Genomic DNA, 25,722 nt, shown 5'->3' with positions numbered 1-25,722 from the left:
TCCATTGTTACAATAAGCCATTAAAGGGATGGATATTGCGGTCTACGTACTACAACACTTCGATCGAGGTTCTGTAGGAACGTAACCACAGAGCGCAAGTCTGTTCACACGCGTGCAGCCGCGGGGCCTGGTGGTTTCCCCTAACGCCGGGTGGTAGCGACACTGCTCACATGCTGCCCGACACAGGTAGGCTAGAAAGTGCATTCTGCCAACATCTATGCTTCCAACAACTTAGTTTCATTTTGAGTACCATGACATTCTTATAGAATAATATAGAAATTTATCCCATATTATTATTATTATTATTATTATTATTATTATTATTATTATTATTATTATTATTATTATTATTATTATGTTATTTTATCTAATACTGCAGAAGATCTAGAGAAATTTCAGAATGGTATGGACAGAGTCTTGCGGAAGGTGTACAAAATGAAAATAAATAAGTTCAAAACAAAAGTAATGAAGTGCTGTTGAACGAAGTCAGGCGATGCAGGACATATTAGATTAGGAAATTAAGTTTTAAAGAAAGATAAATATTGTTAGCTGGGTAGCCAAATAGCTAACGATGGCAAAAATCAGGACATAAAATGCAGATTAGCACAGGCAAGTCTGGCCTTTCCTATGAAAAGAAATGTGACCACTCGAACATTGATATAGGATTTAGAAAGATGTTTTTGAAGACTTTTGTCTGGAGCGTTGCGTTGTATGGAACGTGGACGATAACTAGCTCAGAAAGAAAGGGAATAAAGGCTTTCGAAATGTGGTGTTACAGGATAATGTTGAATGTGAGATGGATAGATCGAATCACGAATGACGAGATACTGAATCGATTTGGTGAGAGGAGATCGATTTGGCTAAATTTGGCAAGAAGAATAGATAGGATGATAGGACACACCATAAGACACCCAGGACTTGTGCATTTGGTTTTCGAAGGAAGTATAGGTGGTAAGAACGGTAGCGCGATAGACCAAGGTATGAATATGACAAACAGATTAGAGCACATGTTGGATGCAGTAATTACGTAAAAATGAAAAGGTTAGCACAGGATAAGGTGGCATGGAAAGCTGTATCAAACCAGTCTATGGACTCATAACTCAAGCAACATTATTATTATTATTATTATTATTATTATTATTATTATTATTATTATTATTATAATATATAATTCGCTGGGGCCATCAAGGACCACGTTAAGTCTTGTTGCATTTGACACTGAACTTGGCCTTCTTTAGAGCCCAAATTTCCCTCATTCTTTGTGAGTGGGCCTGCTAACGCTCCTCTGTCCAAGGGGCACCGTGTCTTCTCTTCGGTTGCTCGTCTCGGTTTAGCCCGTTCGTCGATATTTTCTTGCGGAAGAGATCTCTGTTAAGGGCGTCTTCAGCTGAGATATGTAGCATTTGCAGGTCTTCTTTGGTATTTCTAAACCAGGGAATTGTGGTTTTGGGGTTTGCATAAAAAAAGTGAAAGATTTCTTTAGTTAACTTTCTTCCGTCCATTCTTTTCAGATGACCATAAAATCATGCCCGTCTTCTTCTGATTGTGTCGGTAATTTTCTCTATTTTGCTGTAGACTTCCTTGTTGGATCTCTTTTGATGGATTCCATTTTTGTACTTTGATCCCAAGATTCCTCTCACAATTTTGCGTTCTCTTTTCTCCAGTTCTTCAAGGAGTCCTTTGCTGGCATTTAGAGACGGGGTTTCGGCTGCATATAGAACTACTGGCTTCAGAACTGTTTCATAGTGACGTATCTTGGTGTTTTGGGAAAGGCATTTTTTGTTGTAGATTGTGCGAGATGTTTGGTAGGCTATTTCCAGTTTGCGTACTAGCTCCTGAAGTGCTTCTTTGTCCAGTCCATTTTTCATGATGATCTCACCCAGGTATTTGAATTTGTCTACTCGGGTGATGTCCCCGTATTTTGTATGGAGTTTTGGTGGAGCCTCTTTGTTTTTAGTCATTACTTCTGTTTTCTAAAACGATATCTGCAAACCAGTTTGTTCGGCAATTTCCTTTAAAATTTCAACTTGAGCTCTAGCGGTTTCTAGATCGTTTGAGAGAACAGCAATATCATCGGCAAATGCTAAGCAGTCTGTTGCGATCCCCTTGGATTTGGTTCCTATTCTCAATGGACTGTAGTTGGTTTCCTGTAATCTCACCCGCCAGGTTCTGATGATCTTTTCAAGAACACAGTTGAAGAGTATCGGGGATAGCCCATCACCTTGTCGGACTCCTGTGTTGATGTCAAAGGAATGCGAGAGACATCCGTGGAACTTCACCTTGGATTTTGTATCGGTCAGGGTGGCTCTGATTAATGCCAGCAGTTTCAAATCAACTCCAAATTCATTTAAGATGTTTAGCAGGACTTCCCGGTCAATGGAGTCGTACGCTTTCTTAAAGTCCACAAAGACAGACACATACTGCTTGGACCTTAGTGTACAATATCTGATGATCGTTTTGAGATTTTGTATCTGTTCAGCTGTTGAGCGACCTTTTCTGAACCCTCCTTGGTATTCACCTATTTGATGTTCGACTTGTGCTTCCAAACGCTCCAGGATCGCAAGTGATAGAATTTTGTAAGTCACGGGTAGCAAAGATATTCCTCTGTAGTTGTTGATGTTCTTCATGCTGTCTTTTTTGTGTAATGGATGGATCAAATCTATTTTCCAATCTCCGGGTAGAGTCTCCTTGTTCCAAATTTCTTCTATTTGCTTTCGCAAGATATCAAGTGATTCCTCTGGGGCATATTTCCATAGTTCTGCTACTACTGAGTCTTCACCCGGCGCTTTGTTATTTTTGAGACGGGCAATGTGGCGCTTGATTTCATCTCTGTCGGGTGGTCTGGAATCTGGGTACCTGAGTAAGGGTTCCTTGGTCTCAATGGTGCTTTGCGGTTTAGAGCAATTAAGTAAGTTCTTGAAGTAATCTGCCAGAATGCTGCAATTTTCTTCATTTGACGTCGCCAGTGTGCCATCCTTTCGCTCAAAGCATAGAGATGGTGGTTTATAGCCAGTGAGTTTGCGTTTGAAGGCTCTGTAGTACTCTCTGCTTTCATTCTTCCTAAAGTTTTGTTCTATCTTTTCAATGAGAGATTTTTCGTATTTACGTTTCTCAGTTCTGAAGACCCTAGCTGCTTGGGCTCGTTGGGTTTTGTAGGTTTCCCAATCATTTTCTGATTTCGTAGAGTAGTACTGTTTCCATGCATTGAGTCTTTCTTGGAGGACTAATTCGCAGGTACCATTCCACCAGGCATGCTTTTTGCTTCTCTTGATTTTTGCAACGTCTTTGGCAGCCTCAACAAGGAGGCTTTTGGCGTTGTTAAAGTCACAGTTATTTGGTCTAGCCTTCTCCTGGAACTCCTCGACCCTTTGCCGAAGTTTATCGTTGTCGAAGCGTGTGATCTGTTTGGTTGTCTTCCTTATGTTTGCGGGAATTGGTTTGAATTTGATAAGAGACATATAATGATCTGAGGCCACATTGATGTCTTTCTTTACCTTGACATTCATACTCTCAGGGCTGTTTCTCCTGTAGATTGCAACGTGATCAATTTGGAACTCTCCGAGAGCTTGGACGGGAGAACGCCAAGTCATTTGCTTTCTGGGTAGATGGCGAAAGTGGGTCGACATGACCTGCAGGTTGTGATTTTCGCAAATGGACACCAGTCTTTTTCCGTTGGGATTGGTTCTTTTGTGAGGAGGGTAATTTCCTATAACATTCTTGTACTTCTGTTCACGACCTAGTTGGGCATTGAAGTCACCCAAAAGAAGCTTGACATGGTTTTTGGGGATTTTGTTTAATTTTTCATCCAGTAGGTCCCAGAAATTATCAACTTCGTCTGGATCAGACTTGTTCTTATCGTTTGTAGGAGCATGTGCGTTAACTAGGGCGTAGGTTTTGTTCGCGCATTTAATTGTGAGTATAGACAATCTGTCATTCACAGGTTCGAAATTTGCAACCGATTTAAGGATCTTGGTTCTAACAGCAAACGCGGTTCCAAGCATCACAGCTCCATTGAAGATTCCTCTTTGCGCTTTGCTCTTGAAAAATCGGTAGCCTTCGGATTCAAAAATCTCTTCATCTGGGTACCTTGTTTGCTGTAGGGCCATTATGGATATCTGATTTTCGTGAAGAGCTTTGGTGAGGGTTTTCAGCTTGCCAGTTTGTGTAAGTGAATTTATGTTGAAAGTTGCTAGAAAGGTTTTAGATTTTGGCCTGAGTTTTTGACTCTTCGGGGTACACCGAGACGCTCCGACTCGTCTCTTGCATGATGTCGAGTCTCCCCCAGAATCCGAATGAGACTCGTGCGCCGTGGGATTCACGACGAGGGATTTATCCGAAGATTTACCCCCTGGGGTATGTTTCTTGAAATGTTGTGCCATCATGCTTTTTGACTTGACCTTGCTTTGGACGGGTACCCATCCTTTTACAACTAGGGTTGTTAGCCCTAGAGGTTGCCTCAATATGTTTTCTGGCTTTTGGTCATTTACCAGTCTTCGCCGTAACCCTGGCAAGGGACCAGGTTTTTTTCCACGGTGGTATTTTATTTCCCTACTGCCCTCTGACTCTGCTGGCGGCAGAGCCAGTGAGCTTCCCCAATTCCAATGGGACGCGCCCGATGGAGGTAACCCGTAAATCCCCACACGGTTATTATTATTATTATTATTATTATTATTATTATTATTGTCGTCGTCCGGCTCCATACCTAAATGGTTATCGTGCTGACTTTTGCACCAAGGGTATGGTTAATTCCGAACGCTCGCGGGCTGGGTGTGTGTGCCATCCTCAGCACTATAATTCATCATAGGTAGGGTCATATCCTCACAGACGCGCAGATCATCTATAAGGCATCAGTTCGTAAGACCTGCATCAGGCCTCTCCGAAGGCAACACGCCATGAATATAACATTTATTATTATTATTATTATTATTATTATTATTATTATTATTATTATTATTATTATTATTATTATTATTATTATTATTATTATTATTATTACGCTTTTCAGCTTGTTTAGTGATACACTTCTTACCCTAGAAACTTGGTCTCCTTCTCTTATCCTTCATGGCTGAGCTATTGATGCCTAGATAGGCTATCCTCCTCCATTCGCTTCACATGATTCCACTACCGAACGCACAGTTACATGCATCGAGTTCGTTCCTAATTTGGCCTTTATCTCCTCATTGCGATTCCGCTTCTACCATTGTTTCCACCTGTTTGAACCAACAGTTTGTTACAACCTTCATGTCTGTTATTTCTGGCTTATGAATAACATATCCTTTTATTCGAATGCTCCCGGACGAAACTATGTTTACATCAGTCTGTTTCCAGACCAACTTTACTTTACGGAAGTGAAAGCTGGGTGGATTCAGGATACTTTATTCATAAGTTAGAAGTGACAGCCATGAAAGTAGCGAGAATGATTGCTGGTGCAAACAGGGCGGGAACTCAGAATGAGGGAATAAAAAATAAGTTAGGAATGAACTCAATGGTCTGAAGCTGTACGTATAAACCGGCTTCGCCCGAATGGAGGAGGATAGGTTACGTAGGACTCTGTTATGGAGGGTGAGAGAAGTCGAGAGAGACCAAGACGACGATGGTTAGACTCAGTTTCTAACGATTTAAAGGTAAGAGGTATATAACTAAACAAGGCCACAGAACTAGCTAGAAATAGAGGATTGTGTCGGTGGTTAGTAAATTCGCAGAGGCTTGCAGACTGAACTTTGAAAGGTGTGCCATACCCTGACCACCTCTATCTTTATCTGGTTAGCTTTTAGGACGAACTGCTTGCCCTCTGTTACTTATGTGTACTCATTGACTTTGGTATCATGGCCGACTCATTGACTTTTATAGTACACGCAAACTTAACCCAAGGAGATCACAGATGTCGCCTTTGTTGTCCTGTGACTTTACGACGTTTGTTCCCGATCTTGTCTATCTAGTTTTCTGCATGGCTCTTCTTGTAAGCTTTTATCTTGGTGAAGGGTTATGGCGAGTGGCACAATATTTTTAGACGATTGTTTTATAAGCGTTATTTTAGAAGTTTTAAGACATTGTGCATTTTGTAGGATTTCAACGTGCTTTTTGCACATATATGTATGGCTTGATTAAGGTAATATATCTACATTTCTTTTTCGATTTTTTCTGTTATTTGTAGTTGGCCTCGTGGATTATGTTTGTTTTATATCGCCACGTGGCATTGTGGTTGGCTACTATTTCTTGCACTCCGTGGGTATTTATTTGGTGGCCCGTTTTGTTCTTTCTTTTTGTTGTCCATGTACGCTATTTATATCAGCTATGTTTTTCTTTGTGTCACAACTCGTTACATCGATTTGCGTCTTACTGTAATTGAGTGTCTGTATTGCGTGAATGAGCTCTGTTGCACCTTGGATGTGTGTTATGTCGATTTTATTTTACGGTTCATGTGTGGAAGTCTCTTTGTTAATTTTCATGTATCAAATTGCTCTCCGATGTCGCCACTATGTTGTTGTGTATCGGAAGGGCCTGTATGTGGATAGTTTGTGCTGTTTAGGCATTTGAATTGTATATGAGAGACGTATTGATGACGTGATTAGGGCCTGCGATCTTGTATTGGTGTGGCCACGAATATCCGCGTGGGACGTTATTTATGAACCGTGTTTCTACATTTTTGGGGTCCTTTTGAACAGTTATCTATTATGTGTTCCCTGTTTCTTGTACCCCTTTCACAAAGGTATAACAGTCTATAATGAAGATGTCTGTATTTATGTATGTGTTATGGATACCCATATAGCAAACTAGCAGCTGCCGGTATGCAAAACGAAACCATCTTTACCTCGGTTTGTTTTCAGACCGACTTTGTTGTAAGGCAGTGAAAGCCGGATGGACTCAGGGTATCTTATTTATAATTTAGAAGCAATAAACATGAAAGTAGCGAGAATGATTATTCGTACGGATATGTTGGGAAAAATGGCACGAGGGTTCTCGAAATGAGGAGATAAAGGCCAAGTTAGAAATACAGCGATGAATGAAGCTGTAGGCCTACCTCACGCCATTCCAAGTGGGTAGCCCTGTGCTTGGCCCAGGGCAGTCCAAGACTCTCATGTTTTGAGTGAGCACCGAAGGGGAGAGAGAGAGAGAGTGGTAGGAAAAGAACGCAGGGGAGTGAGATGTATGGACGTCACATTTTGTGAGAGATGGAAATAACTCTATAATTGCAAAATTACTTTTAAAAAATAATTATGTTGGGTATTCAGCCCGAAGGCTGGTTGGATCCTCAACAGGTCCACCATTAGCTGTCATACACAAAAATAATACAACATAAAATCATTTTCTCTCCATTTAGGACAACAGTTGACATTTCCTTGATTTCACCGACATAGTTATGTCAGAGGAAATTGTTTGAGCAGAATGAATGCATAATCCTGCTTCCAAAGCAACTTAAGACAAACAAGACCTAATATTTCTGTTAGTCAGGTTAATTACTTAGAATCTGTGTTCAGAAAGGTGTATACAATGAAACATAGTAATTGATTTGCATGCTAATATGTTGATACCCCAGATTCTTTTTTGTTTGTTTCAAGTACGTAAATTATACACAGTCAGCCTGGAGTAGTGTAATACCTATCTTTCAAAATTGTGCTACATTGAATCCTTATCAGTTCTCTTTGTAATTTTACTGTAGCCTGCTCAAAATTTATAGGAAAGGGCAATAATAAATGTTTACACTCCAAAGAAACATTTGAATCACTCACTGGTTTGTAATCTCAAGGGTCTCAAGTCTTCATACCCTAAGATGGAATGTCTTGGTCTATGTATCGAACCACTTCGGCAGTGGGGCTATGTGAGGCGAAAGAGGATAGGCTACCTATTAGAATTTATGGACTGGGCCTTGGAGGGTAAGAAAAATAAATGAAGATCAATGTGTTGATGGTTAGGCTCAGTTTTTAAAAAAGAGTTGTGGAACTAAAGAACGCTTACATTCTGCTACGCTTTGTTTCAAAATATTGACCTAAAATATCCTATTTGCGAAATAATAAAATTTAAAATTAGGTAGTGCCTCTTCATTTCTCGTCCAATCACGCCTGAACTCCTGAATCAATTGAGTTGAAATTTGGTATCAATATACCCAACAAATTCAGTTCAAGCATAAGCTCATTCGAAGTTTTCAATAATTAATCTGGTTTTTTATAACGGTCATCAATGTTTAGGAATTTACTGTGAATATTCGTACGTTTTATCTGCTGTAAACAAAAATAATGGGCAAATGGTTAATCCTATCATTATATAAAGCCTACTTTAAATTCGGTTTTCTACAAAAAGAGCCATATCCACTTTGTTCGGAACTGGAATTGTTCTAAGGGAAATTATGCTGTTGTATCTGAAAGCACTGTTCGGCTGGGTATTTGGCCGATTCTTGGTAAGCCCTGCTATTTCAGATTGGACACAAGAGTGAGCAAAAGTTTCTGCTTAAAAGAATTCACGCCAACAAAGGATACAGACAGAAGTAACACCAACTATCGGCTCGTCAACGACGGGTACGTTGTACTAGGTTAATACCTACAAACGCTACTTCATTTTGAATATTCACCCCCTTCCCCGCACAAAGAATATGCTAGTACAAACACAATACTCAGCCGACTTTCGGATATACTTTATTAAACAGAACTGCTGATAACAGTGCTTTGACCGAGCTCGATAGCTGCAGTCGCTTAAGTGCGGCCAGTATCCAGTATTCGGGAGATAGTAGGTTCGAACCCAACTGTCGGCAGCCCTGAAAATGGTTTTCCGTGGTTTCCCATTTTCACACCAGGCAAATGCTGGGGCTGTACCTTAATTAAGGCCACGGCCGCTTCCTTCCCACTGCTGGCCCTTCCCTGTCCCATCGTCGCCATAAGACCTATCTGTGTCGGTGCGACGTAAAGCAACTAGCAAAAAAAGAAAAAAACAACAACAGTGCTTTGGGGCCTTACATCTAACACTATGAACTCTTGGAGGCACTTAAGCATCACTATGAGCGCTAACGTGCGTCAATGCAGAGTTTCACTTAAGCCCTTATACCTACATTAGATGTGGACTTTTTTCAAAATGTCAAAGAACGCCTGAGAATATTGAACCAGGAACACATTACAGCAAGAATTATTCAAATAAGTTAATTTGACTAGGATTTGAATCAAGAATTTTTTTAAAATTTGCCGTACGTCGCACCAACACAGGTAAGTCTCATGGCGACGATGGGATAGGAAAGGCCTAGAAGTGGGAAGGAAGTGGTCCTCCTGTGGGTGGGGCGGTAGAATAACACCCACGGTATCCCCTGCCTGTCGTAAGAGACGACTAAAAGGGGTCCCAGGGGCTCTGAACTTTGGAGCGTGGGTTGGCGACCACGGGGCCCTCAGCTGAGTCCTGGCATTGCTTCCACGTACTTGTGCCGGGCTCCTCACTTTCATCTGTCCTATCCGACCTCTCTTGGTCAACTCTTGTTCTTTTCCGACCCCGACGCTATTAGGTTTGCGAGGGCTAGGGAGTCTTTCATTTTCACGCCCTTCGTGGCCCTTGCCTTTTTTTGTCCGATATCTTCATTTTTCGAAGTGTCGGTTCCCTTCCATTTTTCTCTCTGATTAGTGTTATATAGAGGATGGTTGCCTAGTTGTACTTCCTCTTAAAACAATATTCACCACCACCACCGGAAGGAAGTGGCCGTGGCCTTAATTAAGGTACAGCCTAGTGTGAAAATGGGAAACCACGGAAAATCATCTTCAGGACTGCTGACAGTGGGGTTCGAACCCACAACATCCCGGATTCAACCTCACAGCTACGCGCCTATAACTTCACGGCCAACTCGCCCGGTTAGAATCAAAAAGGAAACAAGTACCAAGCGATTTTAGCTTCTTTCGGAACTGTATTTAGGCCGAAAGTTATTTTCGAAATGCGTTTTTTTTAAAAGTTTGATAGAGATATCCAAAAGTCACAATTTGAAACCTTTCCTGGCCCTTCAGCCCTTCAACTTTCAGCACAATTGAGGAAATTGCTTAATTTTACGTTTTCCGTAGCTTGGGGACCCCTACATTGTCTGGTAAGAAATGTTTTCAGCCAGATGTCATGAGGATATAGGTTTATTGCTTGGTTCTCGAGACCTGGTCCGCTGCCTCTTGTATCGGACAGCTCCTCAGTTGGCCTCAAGTCCAGTTGCATTGACTGTCGGTCCTCCGCGTGACAGGCAGGCACTGTATACCTGCACCTCGGAGTTAGCTCTAACAGGTTTAATAATAATAATAATAATAATAATAATAATAATAATAATAATATTTGTTTTACGTCCCACTAACTACTCTTTAACGGTTTTCGGAAAAGCTGAGGTGCCAGAATTTAGTCCCGCAGGAGTTCTTTTACGTGCCAGTAAATCTACCGACATGAGGCTGACGTATTTGAGCATCTTCAAATACCACCGGACTGAGCCAGGATCGAACCTGCCAAGTTGGGGTCAGAAGACCAGCGCCTTAACCGTCTGAGCCACTCAGCCCGGCTCTAACAGTTTTGACAGCCTAAATTTCGCTCGTCACTGCGCCTCATAACGACACGGAACACGGATCTCCGACTGCTCCAATTTGCTCTTGTAACGAAGCTCAATTATTTACATAATCAACACACACACAAGAAAAAGGAAGTCTCTACGTCGCTACTCGGGACTGACTGTCACGCATGACTCTACATAAATTGATAATTTATATGAGAATCAACCACAACATAAAATGGTTCGCAGCAAAAAGTGCATATTCACAAAGCCAATTTACATCAGGTTGTTTTTCTCGCCATAACGACTCCATTTGGTCTAAGTGAGTTCACGTTTTTTATATGATCATAGATTGGAACTGAAAAACTCCTGTGGCAATGAACATACCAGATCATCCATGCATGTAGGCAAAATGTAGGCTACGGGGAACAACACGTATTCAATAATAGTAACATGCCAATATTTTCTGGATTAACCGTTTATATTTTAGAAAATAATTCAGTTTTAGAAAATAGAAAAAAATTGGAATTAACCGATGAAGGTTGAAATCCCCGACCCGGCCGGGAATCGAACCCGGGACCCTCTGAACATTCAGCCAACGAGTCCGACAGTATCAATAGTAATAATAGTAATAACACAATAGTTATTAGCTGAAAAGTTCCTGAAAACTGTGAAAAGTACCTATAATGAAGAAACCATCAGTGTGTTCTTTATATTACAAGTTTCAAACCCGGGTGCTGTATGTCAAGCTACACGATGGTAGCAATGGAAGTGCAGATCCATTCTTGGAAGACGCATGTCTTGTGGTATGGGCAAGAATAAATTTGTTACTTTAATACATCTGCGTGTCAGTCTCATCCTTGGATTTGACATCAACAAGTGACAAAAGAATGAGCTATTCTAGTAATGCGATTTCTTATAGTCATACCCAGTGATAAACGGTGTGAAAATTCTCCCGTAGAGTTCGTTGGTGTGGGGTTTTCGGTGTAATTGGCAGATTCATCCAATAGCACCTTCTGGATGAATGAGGAATGTAACAGGAAACTACCTAACTCCTTATATAGCCAGTAGGGCTCTCCAGTGACTGTGAAAGCTGACGTTACTGTTACAGATAAAACCAGACTTCGGGCTGAATACTCAACATTCGGTAGTAATGGCAGGTGTTTAATCCAATTAATCTCCTAATGGTTCTTAGAGATTTCTACGCTGTGTTTTAAGTTTTCCTTGAACGAGTTTCTTAACGTCCTTATTGCTACGAAGCTGTTACACTAAACAACTTCAACGTGGTTCAAATCCATCATATTGAAATTTTTGGGATACACGATCAATCAGAACAAATAGTCGCCAGGAGAAAAGGTGGACTGATACCAATTTAAGTTGTTCGTAATAATCAATTCTAAACTGTGGGTTGATCATTGCTCACGTCCGTAGGTATAACCTTAAATTTACCTATACGTGACCCCCGGGTGGTGCTAAACGAGCAATAGCGATCAGGCAGTCAAACTGTCCTTGTGATTTCCAGGCTATCGAAAATGAAAAATCATGAAACAAAAGTTTCTTTTCAGAACAACAGCAAGCTAACATAAAGTGTATAGGACCTACACTCAGAATTCATCAACTAAATGCAGAAGGCATAAGTAAATCCAAGTGTCAATATTTGTCAACATTTTTATTGTGTGAAAAAATACATGTGGTTGTCATTCAGGAAACTCATATTGCAGATGAAGACCAACTGCGATTAAGAGGGCGAATACCAGACTATGATATAATCGGCGCAACATACCACCATGCATATGGTGTAGCGACCTATGTGCGGAGTAGCATTGGTAATGTTTCACAGTTAAAAGCTAGCATCGATTATAACATCCATACAGTTGTCTTAAAAATCGGTGTGATTGTCGTTATTAACGTTTATAAGCTTCCAGTCTCTACATGGCCACTTCATGTCCTTCACGTGCAAGACAATCCTGCTGTCTATTTAGGCGATTTTAATAGCCATCATGAGGAATGGAAGTATGCTACTACTGATGTCAATGGAGAAAATCTCATGAGTTGGGATGAGGAACATAATGCCCATCTTGTGTTTGATGATAAATATAGAGACACATAGATAGATCAGCTGTATGGAAACAGTAATATAACCCGGACCTGGTTTTTGTATTCAGTGACAACTATCGGACTTTGTGTGCTACGACGAAAGTTCTTCCAGCTTTTCCGCACAGCCAACACCGCCCAGTTTATCTTGAAGTTGGAATACAGATTCCTCTCGTGACATCATATCCTCACCCACGCTGGAACTTATAAAAACAGACTGGAAAGCATTCTCAGAAGAACTAGATAAATGTATCCGATGGATACCCCCAACGTGTCAATTATGGGAGATTTGTAGGAGCTGTGATTGCCATAGCCAAGCACATTCCGAGAGGTTTCAGGACGGAATATGTTCCTGGTTGGACTGAAACAAGTGAAAAGCTGTACCAAGAGTTCTTGGCCAGTGATGAACAAGATATTGCTGAAGAAACTGTGGAATTTATTAACTTCAGTAAATCCAGCAGAAAAACTTGATCACTCCTCATAAAACTCGGAGGAGGTAACATAATCGCTCGGGAAAGTCAAACTGTCACCCCAAAAATGGTTTGCTACCCATATGGTTTCTTTGTCTCGAACAGCTAGAGACAGAAAACACACAAGATATATCAAGAAAGAGCTGGTAAACCTGAAAGCCACAAATAATTCTGGCTCAGAATATACCAGACCCTTCACCACCAAGGACACTGACACAGCTCTGACAGATGTCAAGAGCAGTAAGACACCAGGGTTTGACGAAATACATCCCGAATTCTTAATAAATTGTGGCAAACACGCTCGACTTCAGCTATCCAAGCTAGCCACTAATATTGTTCAGACTGGCAAGCTACCTCGTTTGTTTAAATTTACGAAGATCTTTGCCATATTGAAGCCTGGGAAAACCAGTGACTGACCACATATCTATAGACCTATCTCACTGTTGAGTGTATGCTACAAGTTAATTGAGAGACTAATCCTGAACAGAATCGCCTCAAAAGTGCTTGAGTGTAATTCTCATAGAACAAGCAGGATTCAGACCACAACTGAGTTGCACTGAGCAAGTACTCTCATTAACCACCTACATTGAGGCAGGGTTCCAGAATCACGTAAAACGTCTATGGCATTCATAGACGTTCAGGCAGCTTATTATACTGCTTGGAGAGAGGGTATTATTCACAAACCACTTCAGGTTATCCCTTGTAAGACACTGGCTCGTCTTGTAAGCAACGTGTTGAATGATAGAAGTTTCTAGGTCATCATTGGCAGTTAAATCAGCAAGCTAAGTAAATTAAACAATGGACTTCCTCAAGGATCAGTGCTTGCACAATTCTTATTCAGCCTGTATATATCAGATATACCCTCCTCAAAATCCAGTAAGTTTGAATATGCTGATGATTGGACAATTGCTGCTAGAGATCCATGTTTTGAGAGAACATAAGAAATGCTGACAAATAATCCCTCTGTTCTGGGAGACTACTTCCGAAAATGGAGACTTCATCCAAGTACAACTAAGACCGAAGTTGCTTGTTTCCAACTGAACAATAAAATGGCAACAAAGGAACTTGCAGTTTACTTTAATAACACCCTCCTTCGTCAAAACAGACATACCAAATATTTGGGTGTAACACTGGACAGAACACTGTCTTTAAAAGAACATCTACGAACGACTGCTGCCAAAATGAAGACAAAGAACAACATCCTGCGGAAATTATGCGGTACCACTTGGTGTGCCAGTGCAACTAATCTCCGTTGCTCAGCTTTAGGTTTAGTTTATTCTGCCGCTGAGTATTGTGCTCCGGTGTGGACAAACAGTCATCATGTAAGATTAATAGATGTACAACTGAATAACACCATGCGCATGATTACAGGAACAATTATGTCCACTCCCACACAATGGGTCCCTATTCTCAGCCACATCCCTGCACCTCGTTTGCGGCGATACAACATTCTGATAAAAGAATATCGGAAGATTCAGGCCAACAAACAACTACCTATTCATGGAGACGTTGCCCATCTACATGTGAAACGATTACGTTCAAGACATCCACCTATCTGCACAGCGGAGAACCTTGTAGCTAATAAATTCAATCTGGCTGAGAGATGGTCTCATGATTGGAAATTATTTGCGCCCCCATAGAGTTCAGAAATTCCCTGAATAACTGAGAAGGTGCCAGGGTTCATTCAACCTAGAAAGATCAGGTCGAAATTAAATATAATTCGAATCAATCACGATGTATGTGGGGATCTCCTGTACAAGTGGAGGATAAGACCTTCACCATGTTTCAAGCATGGCGTTGTAAGACAGGTTATTAGGCACTTAGTTCAAGAATGCCCACAAACATATTACAGTGGTGAATTAAGAGACTGCTTCCTAGGGACACCACAGGCACTTCAATACATTTGTGATCTTGATGTAGAATTATAAATAATGTTCATGTATGCCAAACGATAAATAAACAAAATAAAATTCTCAGACTGAACACAACTACGTCTATACCCGAGCATGTATTCAAGAAACGATGCTCTTGGTAAAATTGGAAAGATCCAGTCTCAAATACCCTAACTGTTATGTACTCCCTGCATTCACTGTATCTTTTATAGACCAATGTTTGTAAATTATCTTCGTGAAAATTTCCAACACTTGTTTCAGGAATATTACATGTAAACCAAAAATACACATGTGATAACATACCATGGTTAAACCCCAGTTACATAAACACTAATTGACTAAGAAATATACATTGGGTTCATGGAAGCAGCAAAATACCAACTCGCAGGAGACAGACTGCGTAAGACTGAATATTCTGCGGGAAACATGTGCTGCGGGTTAGTATTTTCGCATCGTATTCATGAATGTCATTTTATAACCAGATGTATTAAAAATTTCGACCCTGTGATGGAAACAGCATTAAAATAACACAATATCCCAACTGTCAAGGAAAATTGTACCATAGTTGCCATGACATATTTTAAATCCTAGACATATTGTGAAACTAGGAATCAGTTACACTGTGGATATATATTTTATGTTTCTTTTTCTAGTTGCTTTACGTCGCACCGACACAGATAGGTCTTATGGCGACGATGGGACAAGGAAGGGCTAGGAGTGGGAAGGAAGCGGCCGTGGCCTTAATTAAGGTACAGCCCCAGCATTTGCCTAGTGTGAAAATGGGAAACCACGGAAAACCATTTTCAGGGCTGCCGACAGTGGGGTTCGAAACTACTATCTCCCGAATACTGGATACTGTCCGCACTTAAGCGACTGCAGCTATCGAGCTCGGTATGTTTTCTTCCAACATATTCCCTAGGCTTGTGTAAGGTCAGTGTATCCAGGGTCACTTTAGAATTTGGTCTAGGGTTAAGGCCGAATAGTCTTCCTGTGATCACGCACTGGTCTTATTGAGTCCTCCGAAGTTGCCTATATTCAAATCTATGGCACGCGGTTTGGGACCAAAGTGGCTGGAGCACTACACCAGCGCCTCCTCCTCATCAGATATGCATATCTATATAAATAAAATTGGATGTTGGTATATTTGTAATTAATAGACTCAAAAATTACTGGACCGATTTCGCTGAAATTTTCACAGTTTGTCCTTATTACATCCGAGAGGGATTATGAAGTGGTTTGAACTAAATCGGATAGTTTTATAGATAGTTTTATTATGAGTAATTCTATGCAATTTTATTAAATTGCAAAGCCGCACCAAGATTGAATAGACTTGATGACAAATTGTTGCTAGGCGACAGCCCGTTAAGAAATGCTGTATATAGGAGGATGGGAACACGCCACCATGGATTATAAAGTACCATTCCTTGCTAGGAGCTTCATGAATGACCGTGGCTGTTATTTGAAAATAGCAGTCCATCACATGGGCGCCCATACCCGGGGCCCACCCCTAGCTCTCATGGAAAGTTAAAAATCTAGGGTAGTCATGAAATTTCCTTTCAAGAAAATGATTTAAATGTCAGTATTACGTAGAAGCGGTAGTACCGTCCCCCACCAACAGGCAGGGGATACTGTGGGTTATTCCACCGCAGAATACAAGTCGCCATTTATCTTCCAAAATATGAAAAATACTAAATACTACATACCCCCAGGGGTCTGCCCCCCCCCCTCCTACAAACTGTCATATGGGCGCCCATGGTCCATCATGCCGTGATCGAGACGTACTTTCAATATATAGGACCAATTTTGATAGGTCTGCCCATTTTGAAGAATGTAGCTCTCTATTAGATGTGTAAAATATTTAAATATCGAGTGGAATAACATGAGTTTTCACCCACTCCTAACGAAGAGCAACTGAGGGTTCCCAATGAGCAAAGGGGAGTCTATGTAATCTATCTATATACATTAATGTCATTGTATGTGGATATTTTATGTATTACATCTCCTAAACCACTGGAGCGATTTCAACCAAACTTGGTACACTTGTGACTTAGTATCAGAAGACAAACTTCATGGGGACAAGACACCACAAGCACCCTTAAATGCAAGTAGCGGGGGAAGGGGGCAGGGGCTGATTTATAAAAATAATCGATAATAGCATCGAATCCATATTCGGGGTCACTGCGATGAATAGTGACACTCCGGATATTTGAAAGTACAAGTTCAGCCCCCTTTGGTGTGGGGTAATGGAAATTGAGATATAAAATAATCGAAAGTAGCGTCGAATCCATAGCTCTCGGGGTCGCCGTGATGAATAGTGACACTCCGGATTTTGTATCCCTTAGGGGTGGGGGTCGAGGGGGAGATATAAAAATAATCGAAGATAGTGTTTAATCCATTGCTTTTGGGGTCGCTGAGATGAACAGTGACTCTCTGGAATTTTAAGGCCAATTTTAGCCCCGTTTGGGGCGGGGGTGAGTAAGATATAAAAATTATCGAAAATAGTGTCGAAACCATAGTTTTCGGGGTCGCAGAGATGAATAGTGTCACTCCGGACTTTTTATCACTTACGGGTAGGGGTCGAAGGGGATGATATGAAAATAATCGAAAATAGTGTTGAATCCATAGCTTTCGCGGCTGCTGAGGTGAATAGTGTAATTCCGAATTTTTAAAAATCCAAGTTCAGCCCTCTCTGAAGTGGGGAGAGGGTGGGAGTGAAATAAATACAATCAAAAATAGTGTCGAATCCACAGTTCTCTGGATCGCTGAGATGAATAGTGAATGCCTTTGCTGGCAGGACCTAGTGTTTAAAGTGCACTATGTCTTCTGGTATAGGCTAGAGCAATTTTATTACTTTCATAGATCTGTCTCTGTCTTATCCTTGGCTTTAACAATATGAAAGTGACTGAGGTATGAGCGATGCTAGTAATGCCAATCCTTATGCAGCCAGTCCCTGCTATGAATGGTGTGAAAATGTTGCTCATAGGGTCGGTTGGTGTATGCATTTCAGTGGGATTGGCAGACTGATATGTAATAGCAACTCTGGCTCGGTGAGGAAAGCAACGGGAAACTACCTCACTCCTCATTTCCCTAGTATGCCTCTTCAGTGGTGCCTATTGTTTAAGTCCGATTTCAGCCCCGTTTAGGGTGGTGGCGAGGGGGGAGTGAGATATAAAGATAATCGAAAATAGTGTCGAATCCATAGTTCTCGGGGGCATTGAGATGAATAGTGACATTCCGGACTTTTTATCCCTTACAGGTAGGGGTCGAGGAAGGGGAGAGGTATAAAATAGTCGAAACTAGTTTTGAATCCAGAGTTTTTGGGGTCACTGAGATGAATAGTTACACACCGGGTTTTCTGAAGTCCATATTCAGCACCCTCTGAGTGGGGGGCGAGGGGGGGGAAGTGACACATAAAAATAATCGAATACATAGTTTCCGTGGTCTCTGAGATGAATAGTGACACTCCGGATGTAGTATAAGTCCAAGTTAAGCTCCAATCTGCAGGGGAGAGAGAATGGACGAAGAAATATAAATGTCCAAATGACCATGTATTATGGATGTTTATATGTTGTTCCATGCCTTTGCGTTGAATCCATACTTCTCTGGATTACGGGAGAAATTTCAACCAAGCAAAGTACACTTATGACTTACTTCCAGGAGACAAAATGCGAGGAGGTATGGTAACCCTAGCACCCCTAGGGCTGGGGTGGGAGGGGCTGAGATGTAAAAATAATCGAAAATAGTGTCGAATACATAGTTTTCGTGGTCGCTAAGAAGAATAGTAACACTCCGGACGTCGCTGAAGTCTATCTTCAGCCCCCATCGGCATGGAGATGAGAAGGGATGGAAAGGAAATTGCCCTAAATGACCGAAATTACGAATGTATAAGTGTTTCTTCCAACATAGCCCTCATACAAAATTGGTACACATATGTTTTACTATCTAAAATATACTGTTGTGTAAAACACCCCTAGCACTCCTAGCGGAGGTGGTGAAATATGAAAATAAACGAAAATGACTGATATTAATGTCGAATACCATCATTTACGAGGTGGCTGAGTTGAACTCTGATACTCTGGATGGCTAAGTCTTACAATTGGGTGCATGTGGGTATGTTCCAGAATAGCTGTCAACGAATCTTGGTACATATATGACTTACCATCTGGAAGAATAATACTATGAATTTAAACCATATCAACCCCCGCTGGGGGTGGGTAATGGGAGGAGATGGCATTTGAAAATAATAGAAAATAACCGATATTAAAGTCTAATCCAATGTTATTGTGTCGCTGAATTGAATTGTGACGCTCTGAATGCCGTTTAAGTCCACGTTCAGCCTCCATTGAGACGGGAGGAAGAATTGGGTTTGATAGTAAATAGTCTAAAATGACCGTGATTAGTGTTGAATCCACTGCTTTTGGAGTCACAAGGCTGATTGGTGTCAGTCTCAAAGAGAGTTGAAATCGTGTAGATCATATCTATAACGCGACTAATACATACGTGTACCCCTTATTAATTTTTAAAGGATCAAATACTTCCCTGACAATTCGAGCTTCCACAAGGATAAAGTTTTACTTGATGATTAAATAATCGAAAACTTGAAATCAAACACATCTAAATACCTCTAAGGCTTCATAATAGATGTTAAAAATCAATATCCCAAAAAGGAATTCTATAAAAATTCATTTTGCACATAACTAACTATTAATACTAATCTTAAAAGTAAACATTAAAAAACCAATCGGGCAAAGCCGGGTACTGCAGCTAGTAGGTTATAAATTACAATGGCTCACTTTGAGTTTCGTTAAGACGGATGGGTCATTTATAAGACTGTTTATTCAAATACAAATTGCCAGTACTTTAATTGTTTTTCCGTAATACTACAATTACTCTGTTGTTGTTGTTAAACGGGATCGTGATTAGGTCCGTGGCTTAGCTGCTGTATTCCCATCTGGAAGGCTAAGGTCCGAATCCCGGTCGATCCTGGGTTGAAATTTTCATTTCAAAAATCACGTGCCATCGGGAAGGGCATTCGGCCCTTAAACCCCGGCCAAAACCGAAATGAGCCCGGATGGCTCCCGTGGCTCCAGAAATGACCGGGATAAGCAGTAGAAAGATTGTTTACCTTGTTTTAGTGGAACAATTTTGACAAATTTATTAATGATAACTAGTTTATTTCTTATAAAGTTCCAAGAAACAACAACAACAACACCACAAGAGAAATAACAAGATAAATTTAACAATAGATAGGCTAAGTAGGATTAGACAGGGGGAGACTCTACTCCCATTTTATCTCAGGACGAGTAGTCCAAAACAGACCAAAAGGCCTTAGGAATAGATAAATCTTTGGTATGTAACACTCAGATAGAAGCCTTTGCACAAGTTTTTCAGCAGAGGGAATACAGAATGGTACAAGTTCATAACCGAAGAAGTCGAAGTTTCTAGAACGAGGCTACCACGAGGGAAATCAACGGTCTTAAAACCTGAGTCACATTTAAAAAATTACAGTTTACATGGCCTAACGGGCCTTACATAGAAAATGAATTTAAAAAATTACTTCAAACCTCTAGTTACTTTCAGCAGAATTCACTATGTGTTATAAAAAGCTTGAACGGCTTTCACATTCCCTAGTCTTATTTAGTAGGGGAGTCGCATATAAAGATGGATCGAATGATTCAGAAAACAAACAGGGAATGAAGCATATATTACATGGATAAGGTACGATACACAAGGTTTAATAGGAAAAGGCCGAGAACATAATATGAAAATGGAGGCTCAAACCACTTCAAGCACTGCAAGATGAATGATGAATGATAAAACCTAACAAGGCTTAAGGCCCGGTGACAAAGAGGCTAAGCCTTCTACATGGCTCTAAACAGGATAGAAAAGTTTAGAAAATCGAAAAATTCACCAGAAAACAAAGTGAATAAGGAAAACGAGGGTACACACTCGTGCGTCCTTAAATTTTTCAAAGTCCCCATGAGAGGTAGTTACACCAAGTCCGAAGACTACCTAAAAACCCACTTTTTCAAGTCCTAACAAAAAATAAAGAAACCCCTACACTAAATTTAGGAAACGCAGATCGACCTAACAGTTACATGCTAAAAATTTACGCAGAAATCTTCCCCTTTCTACACGTAGATACAGATTACATGGTTAGGCTATAGTTCTGCTTTACCTTGTGCCAGATCCCAGCCACCAGAACGGCTCCCGAAGGAGACCTTTTCCGTTTAATGGAGCACTCGTATAATCCCGACGAAGATCTTATGCTCAAAACTCACGGCTATATAAAGGGGTTCGGCTGATAGTTCTAGAACGTAGATGTCGTTTAGAGTTTTGATAGATTGTTCATACATAGGTCCATTATTCTATCGATTGAGATTATCATAATGCCTCAAAATCCCACTGGAATATCCAATATTCATAAGTTACATACCACAATGCACAAGAAGTAATATTCGCGTACGATAATATGAAGGTTGTAATAATTCGACTGCTTGCAACTCACGAAAAATACTGCCAATACGTGTGTTAAAAGGTAACTGCAATTTGATACACCAGCAAGAACTATAAGAACAGTTACACAGAATACAACCCAACAGTAAGTAAATAAATAAATAAAATAATAATAATAATAATAATAATAATAATAATAGTAATAATAATAATTGTGCGAACTATCTGCGTGTCAAATTCGCAATTCCCTTTACACTACTACATATGACAGCGAAATTAGAACTCTGTTACGTGGCCTATGCTTCAGTTTCCCGTTTTTTAATTTTGTCGAGTAAACATCAGATGTGACACCAGAAATCTTTTTCATGTCGACATCATAGGACATGGATTGTCAGGTGGACTACTTCTGCCCGCTTTGAACCTGTGATCTTGGAATTTGTAAGCTGACATTCCACTACTAATCCACAGAGGGAGCTAACACAACAGTTACGAATATCACTGTCTTCCATATCAATGTGAAGAAAATAATCACTTAGGGACCAAAGTTAGGTTATACCGACTATACTTTAATGTTCTCGGTTTACGTTATTCGATTTCAGCGGCGGAATAACGCAGTCCACCCTACAGAAGGTGCACGGTAGTTCTGTGCCTAAGGGCAACTAAAGTGTTTGCTTCTCTGTAAGAGAAGCGACAAGCCACGGGCTAATGAAGCCAGCCTGACTGCCCGAGGCACTGGACCAAGCTTTGTATATTTTTAATGTTAATTAGCTGCTCATGTTTTTCCAAGCCTTGTTTTTAGCCGGTCGTGTACTGGCCACATTATCCAACCAGCGTTCATCATTAAAAACAATTTTACAATGTTGCATCTTGTGGTACCGGAAATGTTGCCAGCATGCCGTTATGCCATGCAATGTTAACTCTATTTAGCTCTGGCTACTCATTTATCATGCTGAACTGCCTGACTGGATCATATTCGGGGATCACTGTCACTTGCGACGGAAGACAAGATGAAATATCATGGTCTGCAACGCCGATACTCTAACAGATATTCTCAAACTCTTATAAACAGATGAAGACAAAATATGGCATTATTATATCATCAACCTGGGTGAGGCCTAATGCACTGAGCGAGGAGGACTATTGGCTACTTCCTTAAAAAAGTAGATTTTTGATGACGTAGAGACAGAAAAGAGAAATAATAATAATAATAATAATAATAATAATAATAATAATAATAATAATAATAATAATAATACCAGGTTGAGTGTTTCAGATAGTAGAAGCGAAGACCTTCAGAGTTCAAGTTGGCGAATTCGATCCTGGCTCAGAACGATGGTAACTAATGGTGCTCAAATACGCCGGCCGACACGTAAATCAACCTGTGCGGGACAAATTCTGGTACCTCGGCGTCTGCGAAAACAGTATAAAGTTAGGTAAATAAAAACTCGAATTGCCTTATCCAAAACTGGACGTTAGTGACCTAGTGAGTACCCTCAACTAGGCCAGGGTCCACCGATCAGGCATCCTGAGCAAGACGATACTTATAGTAAGGTGGTTAGTTCCTTTCAACTCCTCTCTTCTTCTCTTCTAGGCTACCCATCCAAGTGGTGACCACGCCGAATGTTGATTAACTTCAGAATTCTCACGCGATCTGGTATTTCAGCATGGCTACGCCGGTGGCCGAACTACTTAGTGCGACATAAATTCAATAACAGTAAATTGGCGTTTAACACTAACCCACGTAGGACATAACTGGGTTAATGTGACCCCGACCGCAATGATAAACATCGATGGGGCGCGAGCAAAACCTCGTATCCCACAAGGCTTTTCCGATCTATTATACTCCTTAAGACTGGTCACGCCTCCCAGCCACTCATAGATATGCAGACTATCAGAACAAGGTTCCTTGTGTTCATTTTCCTTTGCTTATGTGTAAAGGTCCCGCGGTGTAGGGGGAAACAAGTCCACCTGACACCCGGCGGCCCCCGGCTCGATTCCCGGCCGGGTCAGGGGCTTTTAATTGTAAATGATTAACATCCCTGGCCTAGAGATTGGGTGTTTGTGTCGTCCTTAACGTTCCTTTCCTCACATTCAACACTTTACACTTCCTCAATATCCAACTACACGCAGGTTCATAACATATGGTGCAAGTAGGGGCAAAAGATCTTTGTAGGTCGACGCCCCGAACAAATAGCATTTAAGAAAATAACAAAATTTTAAAAAACCTTTTTTACTTTTCATTTCAAAAGAAACCCACTTGCATTAGCTTAAATTTGAACCGCGACTGGCTTAAGATCAGTTTATAATGAAGTTCGGTTTCGAGGTGTGGGACTAGACCAGGTCGCAGCCTTGGTTGCACACAGAAGATTGTGGAGACGCTTAGTTAATTTACAGGCGGTTGCGGACTGAACTCGGAAAGGCATAAGAATCGATAATGAAGATGGATCTATATGCGATATATAGCGTGCCTATTCAGTTTGCAGCCGACGGACCACATTTGACCGCGAGACCCCTCAAGACCGACCTCTAGATAAATAAATAATGTATTGTACCCTTGGATAAATAGGCCATGAGCGCAGTATAAATGTTAATTAATATTTTTTACGCTACTAATCTACCGATAATTTGTGTTAAAATATAGGATTTTAAGGACAATTATTTAAAACTTTAAGCTATCACTAACTTGGGCGACAATAAGTATCCTCTTCTAAGAAATGGAAGTGGAAGTTTGCGTTTGGTCTTCATTGACACTGGCAAGCAGCTTCTACCTTAGATCAAGGCCCTCTGCAGCTGCAAATAATTGATCTGGAATCGACACCTGCATTGAGTGACTGCATTGAAGACGCAGGGATGGTTTTGTTTCAGACTGTTTCAGATTGATGTTGATTTGAAGTTATTCACAAATATGGAATAACCTGCGTTGTTTTTTAATAATTATGTTCGGATCTATGCAAGTGTATGAATCGGCCTTTTCCTACATGAATGCAATAAAGTGCTACACGCGGAACTCCCTTGGGAACAAAAACTTGGAAGATTGTCGCAAGATTGCTCGGACATCATATGAAGCTGTTTGCCAAGATATTAAGGGAGATAAGATACCAATTAATGTCACATTTGTTAGTTTGAAGATGCCCTATGCATGTTTTCTTTTACCATTCCCTTTACATCGTATCGACTAAAAAGATCTTATGGTGACGATGGTATGGGAAAGGGCTAGGACTGCCTCAGCATTTGCCTGGTGTGAAAATGGTAAAACACTGAAAACCATCTTCGGGCTGCCGACAGTGGGGTTCGAATCCACTATCTCCCGGATGCAAGCTCACAGCTGCGCGTCCCTAACCCGGAACAGGGATTTTTACCTGGATCTGAGGGCTGTTTTGAAGTTCACTCAGCCTATGTGATTAAGATTGAGGAGCTATCTGTAGGTGGGATTGCGACCCCGGTCTAGAAAGCCAAGAATAACGGCCGAGAGGGGCTGTCGTGCTCACCACACGATACCTCGTAGTCTGTAGGCCTTCGGGCTTAGAAGCGGTCTCTGGATAGATCATGGTCCTTCGGCGCTGTTGGGCCCTGGGTTTTGGTTTTTGATTTTTCTTGTGTATGAAAATCGTGAATGTAGTTAGTGGGATGTAAAACCATTATTATTATTATTATTATTATTATTATTATTATTATTATTATTATTATTATTATTATTAATATTACTTTGGTTGGTGGATCAGCAGAGGTGAAAGAAAGTGCCGGGTTGAATGGGTCTAACTACCAAATCAAAGTTAATTTTAAACTGTAACAAGGTTATATTTTGTGAGTTTTAACAATCAATAACAACAAAATTTAACCACTTTTCACTGGTTGAGATAACCATAACATACCAGGTACCAGGAAAAAATTTATACAGGGCAAGTACATCCAAAATTTAGTGACAGTTCAGTAATCCGGGCTTCCAGCCCCTCGCATTACATTTCCTGAGCTCTCGACTCGACCTTACAACAGATTATTATTTACGCAAGGGCAGAAAACCCCTAATCCCTGGAGCACATGCCTCCCAGAGGCACTTTTTACAACACTTGAAAAGAGCTGACACGCTCTCAGTTTTCCAAGCCTCTAAAGGCAATACCACCGAGCTCGATAGCTGCAGTCGCTTAAGTGCGGCCAGTATCCAGTATTCGGGAGATAGTAGGTTCGAACCCCACTGTCGACAGCCCTGAAAATGGTTTTCCGTGGTTTCCCATTTTCACACCAGGCAAATGCTGGGGCTGTACCTTAATTAAGGCCACGGCCGCTTCCTTCCCACTCCTAGCCCTTTCCTGTCCCATCGTCGCCG

This window comes from Anabrus simplex, chromosome 5 (genome assembly GCF_040414725.1).
Source record: "Anabrus simplex isolate iqAnaSimp1 chromosome 5, ASM4041472v1, whole genome shotgun sequence".
NCBI lineage: Eukaryota > Metazoa > Arthropoda > Insecta > Orthoptera > Tettigoniidae > Anabrus > Anabrus simplex.
The sequence above is the reverse complement of the archived record's forward strand: the minus strand, read 5'-3'. Positions refer to the sequence as shown.